The sequence below is a fragment of the Ambystoma mexicanum genome, chromosome 13, assembly GCF_040938575.1.
Source record: "Ambystoma mexicanum isolate Mex_15411 chromosome 13, UKY_AmexF1_1, whole genome shotgun sequence".
Classification (NCBI taxonomy): Eukaryota; Metazoa; Chordata; class Amphibia; order Caudata; family Ambystomatidae; genus Ambystoma; species Ambystoma mexicanum.
In genome coordinates this window covers 779,835,831-779,856,734 of record NC_090938.1, presented here as the reverse complement: position 1 = coordinate 779,856,734, position 20,904 = coordinate 779,835,831, and the positions used below count along the sequence as shown (strand labels likewise).

General features: G+C 46.5%; 1 long non-coding RNA gene across 1 annotated transcript in view; it reads right to left on the bottom strand.

The window, feature by feature from the left end:
- Window positions 1-9,734: 9,734 nt before the first annotated feature.
- The window catches only part of LOC138520690 (uncharacterized), a 118,610-nt gene continuing 107,440 nt past the window's right edge, over window positions 9,735-20,904 (bottom strand). Inside the window, exon 2 of the long non-coding RNA XR_011282861.1 lies at window positions 9,735-10,171. This is a non-coding gene — a long non-coding RNA (uncharacterized lncRNA). The remainder of the gene's footprint in view (window positions 10,172-20,904) is intronic.

Below are 20,904 nucleotides of genomic sequence, written 5' to 3'. Positions count from 1 at the left end.
GGAATACAATTGCATAATGTGCAAAGATTGCAGTGCATCCCAAGGATGATGGCAGCTACTCATATAGAGGAATACAATTGCATAATGTGCAAAGATTGATGTGCATCCCACGGATGATGGCAGCTACTAATATAGAGGACTACAATTGCATAATGTGCAAAGATTGCAGTGCATCCCAAGGATGATGGCAGCTACTCATATAGAACAATACAATTGCATAATGTGCAAAGATTGCAGTGCATCCCAAGGATGATGGCAGCTACTCATATAGAGGAATACAATTGCATAATGTGCAAAGATTGATGTGCATCCCACGGATGATGGCAGCTACTCATATAGAGGACTACAATTGCATAATGTGCAAAGATTGCAGTGCATCCCAAGAATGATGGCAGCTACTCATATAGAGGAATACAATTGCATAATGTGCAAAGATTGCAGTGCATCCCAAGGAGGATGGCAGCTGCTCATATAGAGGAATACAATTGCATAATGTGCAAAGATTGCAGTGCATCCCAAGGAGGATGGCAGCTGCTCATATAGAGGAATACAATTGCATAATGTGCAAAGATTGCAGTGCATCCCAAGGAGGATGGCAGCTACTCATAAAGAGGAATACAATTGCATAATGTGCAAAGATTGCTGTGCATCCCAAGGATGATGGTAGCTACTCATATAGAGGAATACAATTGCATAATGTGCAAAGATTGCTGTGAAAGAAACATGTAACCATGTGCATATGAGTCAATTCAATTCCAAATCGGAATAATGAAATAAGTCCCCACAAGGATGGTCCAGCACACACGATTAACAAAAAGCATTTTTGCAAAGTTGAAGCTGGATCCTGTATTATGATTTTTTTCCTGAACATATTTCTGCTATTAGCATTATATATATATATATATATCCCCGGCGTGCCCTCCATTCAGGGGGACATTAAGAAGTCTGAGAAATGACACCATAGGGGCTAAGGCAATTCTATTAGTGTGAAGGATGGGCAAACATGGGGGAAGAGATTCTGATAATGCCCCGAAAAAAGATGCATAACATATCATGGAAAACTTGCTATGTACAGGTTATCCACCCTTCCCATGATGCAAGGACTTGCAAAACACTGAACTTTAAAGATTATTTGTGAATGGAAGTCTGCAGTGCTACCCATTAATCGTTAGGCTGATAAAGTTTGCAGCCAAGTTATACCCTTCGCTGGACCCTAAGAGCCGAAACCAAAAATGCAGATTTATTCTGTAAGTATAAAACATGGTTATGATCGCTGGGTTCTACTGAGTCCGGCCCCTCGCACCCCCGGCTGCCGACAGGGTTTGCATGCTCACTGATAACTGTGACTGAAGGTAATGACATCATGGGTGGTTTAGAAGTAGTACTAGTAGTTTGTCATTTGTATAGCGCCTTTATCCCATTAGTATGGCCTCAACACGCTTGTTACAGGGACCCTAACTCTCCTGTAACAGAATAAATCCACATTATAGTTTTGGCTCTTAGGTGGCGCTTTAAGCAGTGCCTCTAAACCGAAACCATTGTCATGGGAAGTGAAGATAGGAGAGGGGTGGGATGTGAGGGGGACACAAATCCTGTAGATGTTGTTTGACTTTTTATCCACCTATTGAATGACCAAGGCCATGCTAGTCCCTATAGCCTTTCCCTCCCAATATCTGCCCCGCTGCAACCAAAACACATCCCCAGGATATTGTTATTTCTAATCAGTCGTCTGAAAGGTAAAGGTAAGGACTTAATTCCACCTGTAAATCAGTCCTCCTGTAATACAAATGCCCTAACCAAGTGTGCCTTCAGCCACTTGATTTATAAGCAACATGTGCGTCCTAGCCTCTGTTCAATGCACTGAATTTCTGTTCAAACACCATTTGCAAAACCAACAGTTTTAGCTCCTGCAGAGGCATTGTTACATAGGCATTTGCCTGGCACTGTGACAATAAACCCTGACTTTGAGTGGCTTACCCGACACTCACTGGTCCTTTGGCGTCTTCTCTGTCAGCTCCAACTGGCTTCTTCCTGCTTCACCGGTTGGCAAGTCAGCTTCTGCGAGCCCGGGCTCTCAGGCGCACCCCGGCAAGTCTGCTTCCTCTGCACGGATGCGGACGTCGTTCCTTCTTCTTCCATGCTTGCTCGCAGATGTATCTACTTGCTTCCCAATACGCTGGCTCCCACACCTTTGGTAGCCTAACGGCCCGACTTGCCTGGGGCTCCACAGGTTCTCTGGGCATCGGCTGGCATCCTGAATTTCTTGCAGACCCCACCACGGCTGCCTCCTCATGACACAGGTCCCCTACTGGTCGCTCCCATGCAGGCCTCCCTGTTGCTCTCCCTGCTGTTCCACTGCTGTTGCACTGGTCTCCCTTTATACACCTGCAACCACTCAACAGATTACAGGTGTGGACTTCCAATTCGATTTGCCTGACCATAATTAAAGGGACATGCATGACCCTCACAGTACTCTGCAGGCTTCTTCCTCGTCCCAGTACCAAAGTGGTGAAATAAAGTTTGAGTATTCATTACTCTGTCGCCTCTTCCTCGTCTCAGTAAGGCCAAAGGTTAAATGTGGAGAAATGAGGGGAGCTGCTTTACAATAGCCTATAAAGGCCAGGGGAGGATTAGGTTGGTTCACAACAGGGAAAGGGTGATACCATGCCTGTGGGCACCCCATTCCCAATCCCCAAGGTCTTTCCACCCAGGTGATCCTCCCTTGCTTCTCCACCCCCAGGTTCAGGGCCTTTCCCTGGCCACCTGAGAAGAGGATCCTGGGGGAGTAGGAGTGAGGATACCCTCAGGTTTCTCACAGTACACACTGTAGTTTTGGGGCCACTCGGGGGGTAACACTTAGCATATAACAGAAACGGGTACATACCAGGCTGATCTTTGTGGTGACAGGTAGTCACAGGAACTGTAGGGGCAGGAGCGGGCTCAAAGCCAAGTGACACAGAGAGACAGAGATGGGAGGCAAATATACTGGGTAACACGGATTGATCATAATAAAGGATGAACTGGAATATGATATGGGGTCTCCATGAGATTAAGGAAAGCCCTTGGGATAGGTACCAGCAGATTACTCTTAACAATCATGCAGCAGCGTCATGGGTAAGACGTGCTGATGAGATGGTTGTACTCAGTGTAAGGGTAAAGCTGGAGACCATATACTGAGACAGGTAAGACTTGAACAAACTAGACTAAGGCAACCAAAGTCTTCTCCTTATCTGATCTTAATGGAGACCAATGCAGGGGTCCCACTGTATACGGATACAGAGCTGAGACACAACAGTGGCCCAATTTGTAATCAAGACTGAAAAGTAGAGTGGCTAGAAATAACCAAGTACAGGATAGGCAGAGAAAAGAAGCAAAGAGCAGAAACTGTAGACAGAGGCTGTAGGCGGAAGCTATGCAAGCACTACTTAGAAGGCACACATGAATGCTGGCAGAGAGGAAATCTTGGACCAAGAACCAGAACAGGTATCAGGGACTTGGCCAAAGAAAGTTGCCACACAAATGTGGAAAGTTAGCATACTAGCAATAAAGCTTTAGTCATAGGAAAGGTAGACGGTGCTGCTAACTCAGTGAATACACAGTTAAAAAAACTCAGTGCACTACTCATTCACAAGAGAACAAGAGAAAAAGCCGCTGCCAACTCTGCGAATACGTGGTTCATGAAACCCAGTGCACTAGTAACAGCCAAGATAAGACATTGCTGCAAACATGTGGTTCAGAAAACAAAGTACACTAAAAAGCAGGTAAACTATAGACAAGGGAGCTGCTTCCATTGTAATCAGGGGGCGCATTACATAAGTCGCTACTGCCAGGCGGAGGGGGCCATCCCTATACCCCGTTCTCTCTCGTGCAGGAGGGGACGTGCTTCTTTTAGTAGTTGTGACATATCCTCTGGATTCCTGAGAGACATCCTTCTGGAACCTCACAGGTGTTACAGATATTGAGGGGACTAATAGCTTTTCTTTTTATTGAAATGCTGCACAGTGGGCATCAGTCAGTGAAATGTCAGTGGCATCTGGATGCTGTGGAGAATCCTGTGGATCCCTCACTAAACCCTGCCTAGAGTCTCCTCCCAGGTGGCCAGGAGAGGGCAGATGCCTCCAGATCCCAACCCTGGGGGTGGTGTACTGCGGGAGGACCACCGTGGTGGGGCACAGGCCCAGGGAAGTGGGGAGATTCCGCAGGGTGAAATGCAGTATTCTTCTTTAGAGAGGGATATATGTTCTCCGGACTGAGAAACCGGAGGGTATTCTCCCAGTAAGACCTCGAGACTCCCTTATTCGGGTGGCTAGGACATGGCCATCGTTGTTGGATCCAGTTCCTGGGGTGGACCAGTTGGGGAGGATCACCTGGGTAGGGGAACCTGGGGTAATGCTCGGGGGAAACCCAAGTTGAGATGCAGTATTCTACCGAGAGGGAAGAAGAGGGGGACGAACTACCTGTGGTTTTCTTTGGTTATTCCATTTCTACCTCCCTTCCATCCATAGAAGATCCCTTAGTCAAGTTCTATCGACCCTACACCTCTAATAAACCAAATAGAAGTCCAAACCCAGTGGCATCTCAAAATCGCATCTCCCAGAACCTGTGTTTCCCTCTTCCCTACCTGCAAACTCCCGGCCATGCTTTTCCACGCCCCTCTAGTCCGTATATTCCACACGTCCCATTTGCTCAGGTAAAATACTACGATTCCCACGATTGTTCAGGTCACGATCCCAACTATCGGTTTACCCCGCAAAACCTACCAAGGTCGTCCCTTTGATTATCATTTTCCTAAATTCTCACAAACCCTCCTGCTTATTTCACAAACCTTCCCTGTCCTGTAAGATATTCTGACACTTCAACCCTTTAACTTTCTAACGCGAAAACTGTCTTGCCTCATGCAAGACAGCAGACTGATACAACTGTTTATTTAACGTGTCCCAATAGGAGAGTCAGGCAATTAACTTGAATAACCCACACCTGACAACCCTTTCCTTTCCCCATAGGGATAATGGGTGGAGCAGGAGAAAGCAATACGAGCAAGGGGAGCATAGCGGACAACACAATGAGACGGCTAAACCAAGGCGGCAGTTCAGATGAAGGAGAAAGGCGGCGGGAAGAGAGAGGGAGGCGAGGACAGAAAGAACCTTGCCCTTTTCGTCCAAGACACGCAGAACCTTCAGTGAGGAGCATCTAAGACCGCAGACAATAGCCCCAGTGTCATGCTGCAGATGTCAATGGTACACAGGGCCAGCCTATGCTGATAAAGCAGAGCAGAGGAAGCTTCCGCACCCCTGGTACCAGCCTTGACTCCACAGTGAAACAGAAAGCAAGGCGATTAAGGACACCCAATGAGTTGAGGGGAGAATCGAAAGAAGCCAGGAGGTGTTGAATGAGAATCGCAAAGTGGCAAGTTTTGAAACTAAAGTAATGAACTTGAAGTGAACTGTGAAGTACGAAGGGGGAATCAGTGACAGAGGGAAATTGACACCACACGTGGGTGTCAATTTAAGAGACTCTGGTTGAACCCCATATTGATAAACTACAGAAACCAGAGGGCCATATGAAGGCTGCCAAAGGAATGCAAAGTGGTCATACCAGAGGGTTGAGCAAAAGCCCTGTTCGTTCGAAAGACTTTGATCCGTGAATGGGCAACGAAGTGAGGGAAGTGAATACCATGTAGTAAATAAGGAGAAGGGACGTGATTTCCGTTAACATTTGAAATGAAAAGGGACTGAGTCTGGACGAGGGAGATCCGGGGTGACGCTAAACTCAACACCGACAGTCAAGAGAGGTCCAAGCCCGAGCGAGGGAGATCCAGCGGTGAAGCCGTCACTCAAGGGCTCGAAGTCAACAGAGATCTGAGTCCGAACTAGGAGATCCGAAGTTAAGATATGGTCCAAAGGTTCTATTGTGCAAAGGTCAGCACCAGAAGAGGGGGGACCTAAAGGTGAGACTGTCGCCCTATCTGAGATATTGTGGAGAAATAATATTGAGAAAGGGGTCAGCCCAGAAGAGGGGGACCCAGGGGTGAAGTCGTCACCCTGTGTGAACTGTAATTTACAATTGAGAGGTCAGCCCAGAAGAGGGGGACCTAGGGTGGACTCATCACCCAACGAATATTGGGAACACACTTTTCATTTGTTAAAGGAACTTTTGTATAAATTGTTTGAACACCTCAAACCCGAAGGCAAGAGAATTTCTAAGGAAACGAGACTTGGCCATTGACATCTTGAGAACTACCATTGGAACTGTCTCGGGCTGGTGAAGCCTGAAAGCATACTGTGCTCCAAGCTCCAACCTTACCCTGTGCTTGAAACATGGGGAGGGGAGACCCAAGCCATTGCCTACTGACTTATCATTTACAAACACTTCTTTCTTTCTTGAAAACTATCCCACACCCCCTTTTGTAGTAGTTGTAAGGTTTGGGAATAGGTTTTCTTAGTACAGGCCTTTTTATTTGACTTGACATCACTAGGATTGCCTTATTTTCATTTGATGGTCGACTCCTGTCCCCATCTTAGATTTAGGCTTAGATTTTTTTCCAATCTGCATACTCTCTTTATTGTTCAATAAACACCCCTGAACTGTGATCACTTCTGTCTGTCTTACTTTTGGTCACCATGAGTTTCTCACATATGTTGTCAGTAGTGGGATATGGGCCAATTGATAATAGTTGGAGAACCCACTTTCATGAAGAAACCCCAAATATAAACCTTCATACCCCTCTGCAATCCTCAGACCAACCCTATCAAAATTCTTTTGCCCTCAAGGGTGAGAAACCAATGGAAGCATGACAACTCCCTTTCCACCCTTGGAATAGAAAATAGGAGTTACATTTTCCCCCTTAATATCTCAAGCAATATCCGCAAGACAGCAGACTGATAAAAACGGTTTATTTAACATGTCCCAGTAGAAAAGTCAGGCAATTAACCAGAATCACCCACACCTAACAACTCTTTCCTTTCCCCACAGGGATAAAAGGTGGAGCAGGAGAAAGCAATACGAGCAAGGTGAAGAAAGGCGAGTTTAGAGGGGCTCTGTGTCCTGAATACATCCCACTTCATTATTGTGCACTGACCCTAAGCAGTAAGGGACCTGGGATAACGATTCAGTGCGATCTAGAGACATACCTTCCTTTGGGTCTGAGTCTTGGGACGGGACCCCCTGAAGTGCACCTAAAACAGCCCTGGTGATACTGTCAGAGATGTCCAGGAATACTCTGCCTGCAGTGTAATAGATAGCATATTTCAGTTTGCAAAGGAGGTCTATGCCAGAACAACCAACAGTTGCAGAAGGACTTTGCAAGAAAGCATGCTTGCCCGTGATAGGACCTAAGGTAATTGATACTGGTTCAGTAACATGTTGTGGGATTGGAGTGTTGGAAATACCCACTGCATTAATCATAGCAGATGGCAGAGGGACAACGGGAAAACAATTGGATCATTAGGCAGACTTACTATCCCGTATCTACCATACATGCAATGGTTTGCCCTTCAATAGTACACTTTACAGAGGGACTTTCCTGATCTACAGGCATCAATGGATTCATGATGAGGTTTTCTCTTGTGCTGTCCAGGTTCTGATCCTCATCTGGGGCAGCAGGCCGTACATTGCTCGGGGTAAATCATGGCACATCCAGATTAGGGAATCAGGTGGATTTAGTATTAGGGGGTGGAAAGTTCCTTTGGGGCCTGTTAGGGCACTCATTTTTCCAGTGACCCTCCTGCTTACAATAATTACAGGCTGTGAGGCTCACAAATCCGCTACTCTGGGGATCCTGTCCAACGCCTTCTCCTCTCCCTCTGATGCTTATTCCCCACACCCTCTGGGCAGCCCATTTCCATTGTTAGGGCCTGGAAAGGGATGGATCCCCTGCTCTGCGCACTCCCAGGTAAACAAGCAGCAGGTGCATCACATCTCACTCACCCCTTATCATCCAATCCTACCATTAAAACACTCAGTCCTGCTCCCATGCACATCCAACTCACAGAACCTCAACCACAGCCCTCATCACCACCCACATACCACCTCCAAAACACACATGCACCCTCATGCTCATCAATGCTCATTCTGTGGTACCAAATGCAGCAGACATTGCTGACCTCATCACCACCCAACTTAGATGCACATTTTATCACAGAGACATGGTTCACCCCCACCTCCTCACACATCCTGGATATATACTACTCCCAACAGGCTACAGCATGCAACTCAACAGTGCTACAACTGGTAACTAAAAGACTGGTGGTTCAAGACCAACCTGTAAAGTCAATTATAACATTTATTGGAATGCAAAATACTATCTTGACTTGTGAGCACATTGCAACCCATGTTTATGTGTGAGATTGTGCATTCTTGCTGGCTGGCAGCTACTCAAGACCCCGTTGACCTCTTCAGGACAGAGTTTACAAATATAAAGTACTCTAAGGGCGGGGGCAGGGACAGAACACTCAATTCCAGGACAGTCCCAACAAAACCTGGGCATCTGGTCACCCTAAGTAAGAGTGATCTTGGGAGGCGGATGAGAGAGACTAGGGAGAGAGACTTTGTCTCAGTGGACAGGCTCAAGAGGGATTAGGTGAGAGAGTACTTGAGAGACAGCGAAAGAGACTCCTACTCAATGCACAGACTCAAAAGGGAGAAGGGGAGAGAGGAAAGAGACAATACATTGCACACTACAGACAGTGTGGCTCATGAGAGAGAGTGGGTGGAGAGAAAGAGGGGGTGGAGAGAAAGACAGGGAGTGAGCGTGAGACAGAGGGACAGTCTCAGAAAGAAACACAGAGCAGTAAAGAGACACAGACATAGAGAGAGGCACAAAAGGAGCGACACACATACGTAGACAGAGACACAGACATGGCGAGACAGGGACACACACAAGCACACCACACACTCTCTCATAAAAAAACGGCACAAAGCACTGGGGGCAGTTTGGTAACTCTAGAATTTCTTGCCATCAGAAGCTCAAGGGTCATGGGAAGTGCCTTATTTCTCGTTTTATTCCATGGTAATATGATTCATTGTATACACTGCCCGGGATATACTCTAGTCCTGTAAACTTGCGAAAGTGCTACAGAGGCAGGTGTGAGGAAGGTGGTGATGAACCCAAGAGTGTAACCTGTGCGAGATCAAGTAAAATTGAGCAATCTGTGAGTACCATCTCACCGGCAACAGTGAGAAAGGAGCAGAGATGAGCCAAGCCTTATGGCTCATCTCTGCTTTATAATTCCTGAAGAAAACACTGCTTTTGACAAGAAAGAACCCGAAATCATGTCTGTATGTATGTAGTTTAGAGGAGTGCTGATCTGTAAGCACTAGAAATCCCACACACACCCACAAACCTCTCCTTCCTGCACCCATTTCCACAGAGAAATGGCGGGCAATGATAACGTGCACCATGTCTTCAGTTAAGGCGTCAGCTGAAATTATAACAGGTCTATCCGCCCAAGACAGAATTCAGCCCCTAACCGCCCCCACCCTTCTCTGGTGATTTCACAAATCAAAAGACGGACAAAAAGGTGGTAGAAAAGAGAATTTCCCATGTAGAAATGAATTTGCAACTCAAATGTAACTATGCAACATTGAGATGGCACTGCAGTGACAATACTCACTGTATCATCAGGCTCAGAAAGGTGTCGGCCATTTTAGACATTGCTTCTTTTACCCCATTCAAAATATGCCCCTGTTGCTGCTTATAGCTTTCAATATTGTAAAAAATTGATGAAACCATGTGATTGCTTTCGTCCAATCAAAAGAATATTTATTTATTAGCTCTTTGTTTGAATTTCACATATTGCCATTAAACATCTAACATAGGAAAGCAGGGCAATGTTAATCATTTTTAATAATCGTATATACCAGGATAGAATAATAGTTAGAAGAGGCTGAATTTGTCATCTCCAGCTTCTTTCATACTGCTCTGCAGACTTGTCTCTCTCAATTATTGTGATCTTTTCTTCATTTCCCCCAAAATATTCTCTATGAAATTGAAAATCTGGTCTCCCTGAAGAGGGTAAATGTCTTGGAAAATCGATTTGATCAGGACAGCATGTTTTCTCTTTGATGGAGAACCTCCTCTCGCAGAATGGTAAGGCATGTTCTCCCGGGATGTGGCACCCACCTCCGTCGCCATGGACGTCAAGTTTCCTCATCATGGAGGCCTTGTTCTCTGCTGAGGAATATTAAAGACAAAATGCACCCATTTTAGGATCAGTGAAGCAGTGGAAAGAACACATCTTGATACTTTCTTGCCTACTTTTAGAATATTTCCATTCTAGTTATGCACGTTAAGAAGCGCATTGCCTCAAAAATATAGATGTATGTTTCTTGTGAATGAGGATAGTCGGGGCTCTAATACTTTGCTAATGCACACTATGGAGATGCGTTCCAACCCATTCTAGGCAAAGTGTTGTAAATGCATTTCCTGCAACATCAGTACATCCAAGATGTTATAAGATACTTATACGATAATCACATCTCATTGGCCACCTGGATAACAGAGATGACGTCCCTAGCTTCTTTGGAACGATGAACATAAAGATATCCAAAGCAAGGACTGTAAGACGATTCTGCATGATCATTTGCATGGTTTTATAACATAATATGGGAACTTCAGCTGTCTATTGAGACATAGACATAAAAGATGTCTGAGAATATCATGTGACCTCTTCAGCCTATCTGGAATCGAGCTTGCCCGCTCTAGTGCAGGGGCTCAGACATTGAAATTGCCACAGGAAACGTTCATTTCATGAGCGTCACAGAAGTGCGCACGGTGGAACGATGGAAAGAGAAAGAGGGAAGTGGATTGACATGAGGAACAGAGATTCAGATATCGTTACTTGTAGCACAGGAAGCAATTAGCACATTCACATGAGAATGGGGTGTACACTCTGTGCTTACGCTACAAGGGTGAATTCTATAGTCTTTGGCATTTTTGAACTACAAACATGGCTATGACCAAATTAAGAAATCTTGAAAGTTGGAATGTATCAAAAAACATGTCAATGATGTACATAGGTTTTATTTAAGCCACAGGAAGATGGTCAAGGGGACCGAAACATGTACCGATAGTGGCATGATATACTATGGACGCCATTAAGGAGTTTCTTTTTTAATTTAATTGAATGGGCTAAAATTAATGGATCATCAAATCAAAGATGATAAAATGAACAGCTGGATTAATAGGCAGGAACATTTGGCTAAGAGCGTTTATCCCCTATGCATAACTGTGTACCCCATATTTGATTCTTTTTCAGGGAAAGTGCACATAGGTGTGCCAGTCATTGCTGGGTTCTCATGGCATGCACATGTGCAGGCTTTACAGGTAAACTATTTCACCCCCGCATAAGAGGTACAAAGGTCCAGATGTTGCTGTTAGGCCGATGATTTAGCCAACATTAAACCTCACAAAAACTCCTCTAAACAACCATAGACACTGGAGACAGACTACATTAAAAAGCAATACAACCCTTCGAGTGTTCTTAGTTCCTGGGTATAAACACAAAAAGAGTGGTCTTGATTTGCTACAACATATATGGGATACATTACTCACCGTAATCATATTTCTGATGAGAGTATCTGCTTAGATTCACATGCTATGCATAGGCCGACATCTAGTGGTAGCCCCAGAGTATTACATTTTTTGTTTTCGTAACTCGAAAAAGGGACATCGACGGGGCGCGACAGTTATACTATCCCTAGTGTGACGTCCACTATACCCATGGTCCTTCATGCGTCGATGTCCCTCAGATTCTTTTGTTTCTAACATGAGGTAGCATGAGGTGTAGCACGAGTACAGATGTAATAAAGCAGATAAGAGTAGATAAGCCAGAAAACACCTATGCACCTTCAACTCCATGGGGGACCTTTCAGAATAGGATACTCTGTTCTTCTCTTCATTAAATGTATCTACTATTGGCCTACTTCAGCTGGTACAACCTTGGCTTCTTGGCATGACTTGTCTTCGTCTGAGTTTCTGTCTGTCCGTAATTCTCGATTTTTCTGCTGCAAAGCTCTCCTCGTGAGACCTTAAGTAACCTTTGGTCAGTTCTGCTCTTGTGCGTAGTGGAAGTATACTTAAATACAGTTCTTTTCTTGAGGTCGATATCTATAGGTGGCTCTTGCTGCACTCTATTTTACTATTAAGCTTTAGCAAGCCTCACGATTTTGTTAGCTTCTTGTGGTTCATTGCATACGTACACGTGTAAGCTGGCTGAATATCTGCATCACGCTTATGGCATAAGCATCGAACATTTGACATTGTTATTTCGCTTTAAACTCAGGATGTCACTTATCCATGGTGTTTCGTCTCTTTTCATCATTCATAGGTCGTCATATCTTTTATATGTGAGTCAGTCCGGGTTCTTGTGATGTCACTATTCGTCTTCTTTTAACACTTTCTTGGCGTCTTCCGGTATTGCATTTTGACAATCGCCATTCTGTCTCACTTGTCGATATGGTTTTCTCAATGGGTACCTTACTGTCCAAGGTTTCTTAGGTGCAGGTACTTCAATAGGTGCTGTCAGTCTGATAGGTACTGGGCAGAGCCCCGTTGTTGGTCTCTGCTGGTTTATTTGCTCATCATACGTCACATATTTTGGCGTGAACATTCCTGGCACCTCAAAGTGGGCGGTGGGGGTGCGAATCGTGTTTGGGACCTCCTCTACAGCACCGCTTGCCCCACCTGCGAATCTGCTTTAGAATGTGTGCCAATGCAGTAGTGCTGAGTAAAAGTATGTATAGAGCTCCATGTAGCTGCTTTGCAAATGGCGTCCAGGGGGATGTTTGCAATAAAGGCCAAGGTAGCTCCTGAACCCCTGATAGTAGAGCTGTATGCATTTCATTATCCAGTTGGAGATGGCATTTTATGAAGCATGGTCACCTTCCCAGCCAGCTGCGATGGAGACAAATTTTTCGTAGCGGTTTTGTCTTGTTTACATAGTAAAGAACCGCCCTCCTTACATCTAGTGTATGGAGGTTTTTCACAGCTGAGCTTGAAGGGTTTTGAAAGAAAGCTAGTAGTTCGATAGACTGATTGACAGGGAAATTAGAAATGAACTTCGGTGAAAACCTAGGTTGCGTTCTTAATACCAATTTAACTTTGTGGATAACAAAGAAAGGGTTTTGCACTGACAAAGCTTGTAGTTCACTGACTCTCCTTCTGGAGGCGATAGCCCCCATAAAAGCCGTTTTATGTGTGAGGTGTTTAAGGCTGGACTTGTGCGTATGAGCTTTGCAAGTACAACATTTGGGTCCCACCATGGGGGCAGGTTTGAAATGGGAGGGTGGAGTCTTTTTACTCCCTCCATGAATGCCTTGATGACTGGGGATCTTCCACTCGGACACCTTACTCTGAGAAGTGGTGTACGTGGATAGAGCCGCTAGGTGAACCTTGATTGAGTTAAATACTAGCCCTGAGTCTAGTAAGTGGAGCATGTAATGAAGAATTTGTGATGGCGTACATTCGATCTGGTTTACCTTTTTCGACTGGCACCATATTACAAATCCTTTCCATTTGTTAAAATAACAGTGTCTGGTGTTTGGTTTTCGTGCCTCCTTGAGGATTTCCATACACCTATGAGGTCGTTTTAAATGGCCAAACTCTATGACTTCAGGAGCCTAGCTGCCAAGTTCATGGATTGAGGATGTGGGTGTAACGTTGTCCCCCCGTGTTGGGTGAGCATGTTGGAGGGGCACAAGAGTTTGATTGGATCGCACATCGCCAGTTTGCGCAGATGCAGAAAAAACAAGGTTGTCTCGCCCACATAGGAGCAACCAGGATAAGCATCACTTGTTCCTGGTACATCTTGTTCACTATTCTGCTCAGTAGCAGTGGTGGGGGAAAAGTGTAGGCAAATTTCCCTGACCAACTCATCCACAGGGCGTTTCCCTTGGATCTGGTTTGGGGAAACCTGGATGCGAAGTCTGGACATTGAGTGCTGAGGCTTGTGGCGAACAGGTCTAACTGAGGATAGCCCCAGAGGGAAAATATGTCGTCTGAAATTTGTTTGCTGAACTGCCACTTGTGCTCTTCGGGTAGAGGATCTCTGCTGAGTGAGTCTGCCAGAGAATGGAGTTCCCCTGGAGCGTGGTGCAACACTAGGAACATGTTCCGCTTGAGTGCCCACTTCAAAGTTATTTGGGCTAGCCTGGACAGACTTGGGGCCTCATTAGGACCCAGGCGGTAAGGGGTTTACGGCGGCGTAAACAGCGCCGACCCTTACCGCCTGATTCCGAGGTCCCTTAGCGCCATGGAGGTTTTAACACCTGCTTTTAGCAGGTGTTAAAATCTATGGCGCTAAGGGACCTTGTTGTTAATTACGCCACCGTAATTTACGGTGGCGTAATTAACCCCTTCCCCACTCCCATTATGCCCTATGGGGCAAAAATGGGAATGGGGAAGGGTAAATGGGTTAATGGGGACTTACCGCCCCACTCACCTCGGAATGGGGCGGTAAGTCCGCCAACCACCATGGCGTAAATGTAGTTTACGCCATGGTGGTAAAGGTACGACACAGGCGGTAACTTACCGCCTGGGTCGTAATGAGGCCCTTGGAGAGTCTGTGCCTCCCTGCTTGTTTATGTAAAACATAGCAGTGGTGCTGTCTGTGAGGACTTACTGTTTGGCCTGATAGATGCACCTGAAAAGCGTGCAGGACTTTGAGCAATGCTAGTAGCTCTAAAAGATTTATGTGATTCTGGGCTGTGATATGGGTCCACAGGCCATGCGCTGTGTGGTGAAGGTAATGGGCTCCCCACCCCGTGAGTGATGCGCCTGTTGTGACAATCGCTTGCACTGCATGGTTGTGAAAAGGTTTCCCCTTCAACAGATTTTCCTTCGTCCACCAGCTTAGCGCTTGAACTCGGGTTAGCGAAACAACCACTAGATCGTCCCACTGACCGCTTGCCTGAGACGACTGTTTCGCTAACCGCATTGGGCACATGCGCAACCGGGCGTGCGGGACCAGGTAAATGCATGAAGCCATCATCCCAAACAAGCGCATTGCTTTGCGTACGGTTATTTGGCAACCGGCTAGATACTGAGGTATTTGCAGCAGTATGTTCTGCACTCTTTCGTTTGATGGAAAGACTAGACCCTCTTCTGCCTTTATGACAGCTCCTAAGTTTTGTTTTGCTTGGAACAAGACTTGATGTTTTCTCGTTGATTGAGAATCCCAATTGGAACAGAAGATTGATTGTTCTCTGGGCATTTTGCTTGCAAATTTGGGGGGGGGATTCCCCTATTATCAGCCAGTCGTCCAGATACGGGAAAGCTGGGATTGATTCTCTGCATAGGTGCGCTGCCACTACCACTAGTGCCTTGGTGAATACCCTTGGAGCGGAGGCTACGCCGGAGGGTAGCACCTTGAATTGGTAGTGTTGGTTTGCCATTTTGAAGCACATGAATCTTCTGTGCACTGGCAACATTGAAATATGAAAGTATGCATCTTTCATGTCCAAGGTTGCCATGTAGTCTCCCTGTTTTAGCAGTGGGATTACTTCTTGTAGCGTTGTCATGCAGAATTTTTGTGGCTTGACATTGGTGTTCGCAGGGCGCATGTCTAGGACAGAGCACATTGTTAGGTCTTATTTCGGCACAAGGAAGTACATTGAATAAATACCCTTGTTTACCTGGTTTGCCGGGACGATTTCTATGGTGTTCTTTAGTAGCAGTGCTTTGACTTCTTCCAACAGGATGCATTATTTTTCCTGTGTAGTTTGTCTTTGTCTTGGCGGGTGGTTGACTGGTGTTAGTTTTAGCTCTATGCGATAGCCCTCCACCATGGTGGAAAGTACCCACTTGTCCGACGTGATCCCTGTTCGGCAGAATCCTGTGCAGTGCCCTTAAGGACCACTACACACAATTAAGACCACAGGTGACAATACAAGTTTTACCTTTGGTACAAGCCTGTACTACTAAGTTATAGTGGTAGCAGTAGCAGAGCAGCCAGGCTTATCTCAAGAGTATATGAGCAGTAGCAGAGATTACACAAAGGGACCACAATTACTGTGACTCAAGCAAATACTGACTCAAGGTTTCAGGTACAAAATAAACCATCAGTTATAAACACAACACTTCTTTTAAACAAAACCACACGTTAAATATACTACAACTAACCAATTCACTTTGTACAGTATGTCTCAAGGTAAGTACCCTGTGTTTGAATGAACCAGTGTTATGAACAAAACACCAGTTCAGGTTTCTTTCCTTTTATCAGAGAGATTCTTATCTCTACACATGGTTCTAAGAACCTCAGCAGTATAGAGTAAAATACCCTGGGCCTCATTACGACCCTGGCGCTAAATGTTTAACGGCGCCGTAAAAGGCTGCGGCGCCGTTAAACACTTAGCGCCTTACTACGAGGTCCCTTTGCGGAACCCGACCTTAACGGCTGGTCTACACCAGCCGTTAAAGTAGGGACCCGCAAAGGGACCTTGGTGCTAAGTACGGTACCGCAATTTACGGTACCGTACTTAGCGCCTTCCCCATTCCCATAGAGCCCTATGAGGCGAAAATGGGAATGGGGAAGGGCCATGGTTCAATGGGGAATTACCGCCCCGCCAACCTTGGAATGGGGTGTTAATTCCCCATTGAACCATGGCAGACCCGTTACAACACCGGCACCAACCATGGTGCTAATAGCGCCATGGTTTAGCGCCGGTGTTGTAATGAGGGCCCCTGTGTTTGAATGAACCGTTGTTATGAACAAAACACAATACCGTTGATATGGTTGCGATCACTTTTGGACAGTTCGGTCTACTAAAATAAACGCGGATCCGTGACATGAAATGCTACCGGGGCAAAAACACACTTAGCACCTGAGATATCCAGAGGGAGTTGGAGGCAAAAATCACAGGCAATATTTAGGTTAGGCAGACAGCATTGAGAAACACTCAGAAACAGGAGTTCAAATGTCAAAGGGCCGGAGCCAGGGTCAAGTGACACCGTAGACCTGTTGCCGAAGATCACACCATTAGACAGTTCACGATTCAGCGTAGCCCAAAAGTACTTTGATATTGTCAATGTTCGGAAGTAAAAGTTATAAGGAGGGAAGTACAAGGGCAAGCCTTGAAGATGAAGAAAATGGGTTCACCCAGTTTCCTCGAGCAGAACACAGTACCTTATTCCAATGGTGCAGCTGGTGCCCTGGCGGTTGTTCCTGTTGGTTTCCCGCAGACCCACGATTCCTGGAGCTTCGTTGTGAAGGAGGACCTCTGAAGGGGTCTGCACCACACAGGGATGAAGCCGGCAGCAGCGACAACGAATAAAAGGTGCGCTCCTTAAAAACAGGAGAGGCTCGGCAGGTGGCTATCCGGACCACTACAGCAGTGTGCAGCGATTTTGACCACGACGGAGATCTCTGTCTGAAGAAGATGAGCTGGTTATCCCCACCAGGCTCAAGGGAAGAAGACTCCGGACTGGATCTTCTCTTAGTCGTTGAAGGGTAGATAGCTCAGGACTGCAGCAGGGCTTCACCGGGACGGGGTAGTTGCAGCAGCCGTCGTTCTCTCTGCTTCTCTTCGGTTCCTTGCAGTTCCAGAGGCGACTGACTTCTAGCCCAAGAGATCTGCCTTTTAAGCGCAAAACCCCCATTCACAAAGCCTGGCTGTCAATCACGCAGCAAGGGGGTTGTCCAACCGGGACAACCACCTCAGCCAATCATGGCAAAGTGCGACTTGGGGTTTCCTAGGATACCCTGTGCAGGGGGTGACTACACCCCTTCCCCACATTCAGTCTACCTAGACACCCAGGCGCCAAAAGGAGGACTTCCCTGTAGAAGCCCGCCAAAAGACGGTGAACAAAGAAGGCGAACCTAGTTTGCCACTCAAAGTAAAACACAAGAAGGACTTTAACAAAAAGAAATGGCGAATAAACCCAACCGGAGCCAAAAGAAAGATGATTAGGTCAAGCGGGTTTATGCTTAAGGCTGCTAAAATAGCCAAAAGCATTACCACGTTTATCTAATATAATTGCGGTAGAAAAGTTAGGGTAGATACCACTGCCACCAGCCAAGTCTAAATGTTAAAAGAGCGAAACAATGCTCAGGGAGGTACAGACAGAAAAGGGGTACAAATTAGCCCTTTCCAGTACTCCATGTAAGATGGGGTGTACTGGGTCTGTGGTAAAAGTGACGATGTAAAGTAAATGGCTACTTTACCTTTCACTGGGGGACAGTAGTCAGCCCCAGCGAAAATGGAGTCAGAGGGCAGTCTTAAAGACAACCCTGGGTTACTACACTGAAGGTGCTGTGTAACCCATACAAGAACAGGGGCACTTGGAGTGGTGTGGCCAAGATCACACAATGAGTAAAAACACATAGGCCAAAACACATGTAAGAGTGAAAAAAGGATGTACACTCTTACCAGGTGGAAGAAATAAACTCCAGAAATCCAGCAAAGCTGCTGGGGGACTCACTAGGTGAGGGAAATTAGCCCTAGAAGGAGAATTCACCCTAACAATCCCCTCCCACACGTGGGCAAAATGAGAAATACAACCTCCTATTGGAGAGGCATGGGAGGGAACCTGTAGCGGGTGGTCATTGCGTAGGAGGGGTGGAGCCCCCTGTTGAGGATGATCTGCCCCTACTTCTGGACCTTCTTTGGCCCCTTTGAAAGTACTGTTGGGAGGACTGCCCCTGTGGAGAACCCCAGGATGAACGTTGCCCACCCTGGTTGTAATTGGAGGACCGCTGGGTGTTTTGTCCTCTAAACCGGCATGTATTTGAACTTCCTCTCTGCAGGAAGGGTTTGTTATTGAGTTGTCCCAGGGATTTGAGGGTGTCGTATTCCTCTTTTGCACTTTTTAGTGCGCCCTGAACCGCTTTCCCGAATAAATCATTGGGCGTTATGGGCATGTTTAAAAGGGTAGCCTGCGTCGCCAATTTGAAACCTGATTGACGTGGCATGATCGGCATGGCATTTGATAAGGGCAGCTTCTGCCATAATTCAGCCCGCATGGTCTGCTGCGTCTAAGTTGTTTTTAAGAATGCAGCTTGCTACTTGTCTCCCTTCAGCAATATTCTGTAAGAGCTGTGTCTTTAGGGGCTCTGGAACAGAGTCTATTTGTTGTGTGACCTCATCCCACATGTGGCAATTATAGCTGGATAACAGCATAGTGGCGTTAGCTTTTCTGACTTGATAGGCAGCCGAGGAAGCTACTTTCCTGCCTAGGGTGTATGTAGAAATACTTACTCTCCTTGTCAGGAGGGGCTTCGGCAGAGGCTAAAGGTGTTCGAGTTCTCTTCCTAGTGGTGGGGACTACTAGAGAGTCAGGCTTTAGCTGCCCCGTAATGTATAATGGGTCCGATGGGGCTGGTCTAAACATCTTTTCAATGCGTGGGTTGACCGCCCATGTCAGATTGGGGGTTAGTAGAGAAGGCTGAATACGCCTCTGGACAGATTGAAGCAGTGGGATGACCTGTGCTGCAGATCTCTTATCCCCGAGGATGTCTTCTACAAAGTCTTTATCGACTTGAGCTTCCTGGGTATATAAAGTGTTCTGCAGCCTTTAAGAGCAAGTCATTGTATTGCAGCTGGTTGGCCACTGAGGAATCAGCCACTGGTTGGTCAGTATGGTCTGGGATGATGTATACATCATCATCATCATCATAGTATTGGTCTAAGTCCCCTGTGTCCCCTTGGTCTTCTAGGTCTGAAAATTAGCCTGGGTCTTGTGAGCCTTGAGTGTCAAAATAATACGTGTCCTGAGCCACGTCCTGATATGACGAAGTATTAGTATGTGTAGCTTCCAGACTGGATCTTTTGTTATCGGGCTGCTTGCTAGCTGCTTCACCTTGAGGGGGCCCTATCAGGGTGTTGGTCAAAGAAATGTACAAAACTGCAAATTCTCCTCATGACCCTATCAAATTGTTCCGGGGTCCAATGGGAGGAGCTTGGCAACACTGAGGGGGCAGGTGTAGGCAGAAGCTCTGGAGCAGGGGGCTGTTTGAGATGCATTGACGCTGAAAGGGTGTCCTCAGGGGTAGAATAATCCCATCTCTTTCAATCTTGTTATTTCGAGTCACGCAGCGTTGAGTACTTTTTTGACGTTCGTTCTGGCATTCCGTAGGGTGCTAGATATGTGTTTTTTTTAATTAAGTTGCTCATTTTTTAGCTTTTTGCAGTGCAGTTGATGCGTCTTTCGACACACACGCCGCCAGAACCCGAGGACTGCATATTTGGACGCGGTGTCGGAAATGGACTTTGGCGTCTGTTTCGGTGGCCTGTCATGTGGTGATCGCGCCCGCGATGGCTCAGAGGACAGGGAATGTTCTGACCTTCCCTTCAACACTGTGTGTGGCTTATCGGTTGACGACATGGTCAACTATGGGGGATGTGCTTGGTGTGGCGTGTAATGGAGGTGCTTGAGCCGCCGAGTGTCGTCGCCATATCAGAACCGCCGGCCGGCCTGTCTGTTGGAGTCTGGGGCTTGCACAGGGAAACCATTGGATCCCGAATGCCGTCGGCGTCACTTAGGACGCCGACATCGCTGGAGGCTTCCTCGCTGTGCATGGAGGCCTCGGCCTGCATGGCGTGGTGGGTCCAGCATTTAGTCTTTTGGTCCTTTAAAGTTTTTGGCCTAAACAGTTTGCAAGACTTGCACTGTTTTTATGGCGTGGTTCCTAGGGAGGCAAAGGTTACACACTCAGTGTGAATCCTTCCAAGGAAACTTCCTGTTACAGGAAGGACAGAATTTAAAAGGAGTATTTTCCAAAGTGTAAAAAGATGGCAGCCTGGCTGAATACAAGGAAATATAGGGGAATTTGCATTCTCTAAGGGAGATGGAATATGAACCTCCCCCAGCTCTCCCTACTGTACAGGGCCGAGGCCCGTTGGGGCCTAGATAGGACGCAGACAAAGTTCGTTGAGACAGGAGTCGTTGTCGTCGATGAATGGTCTTGTCCT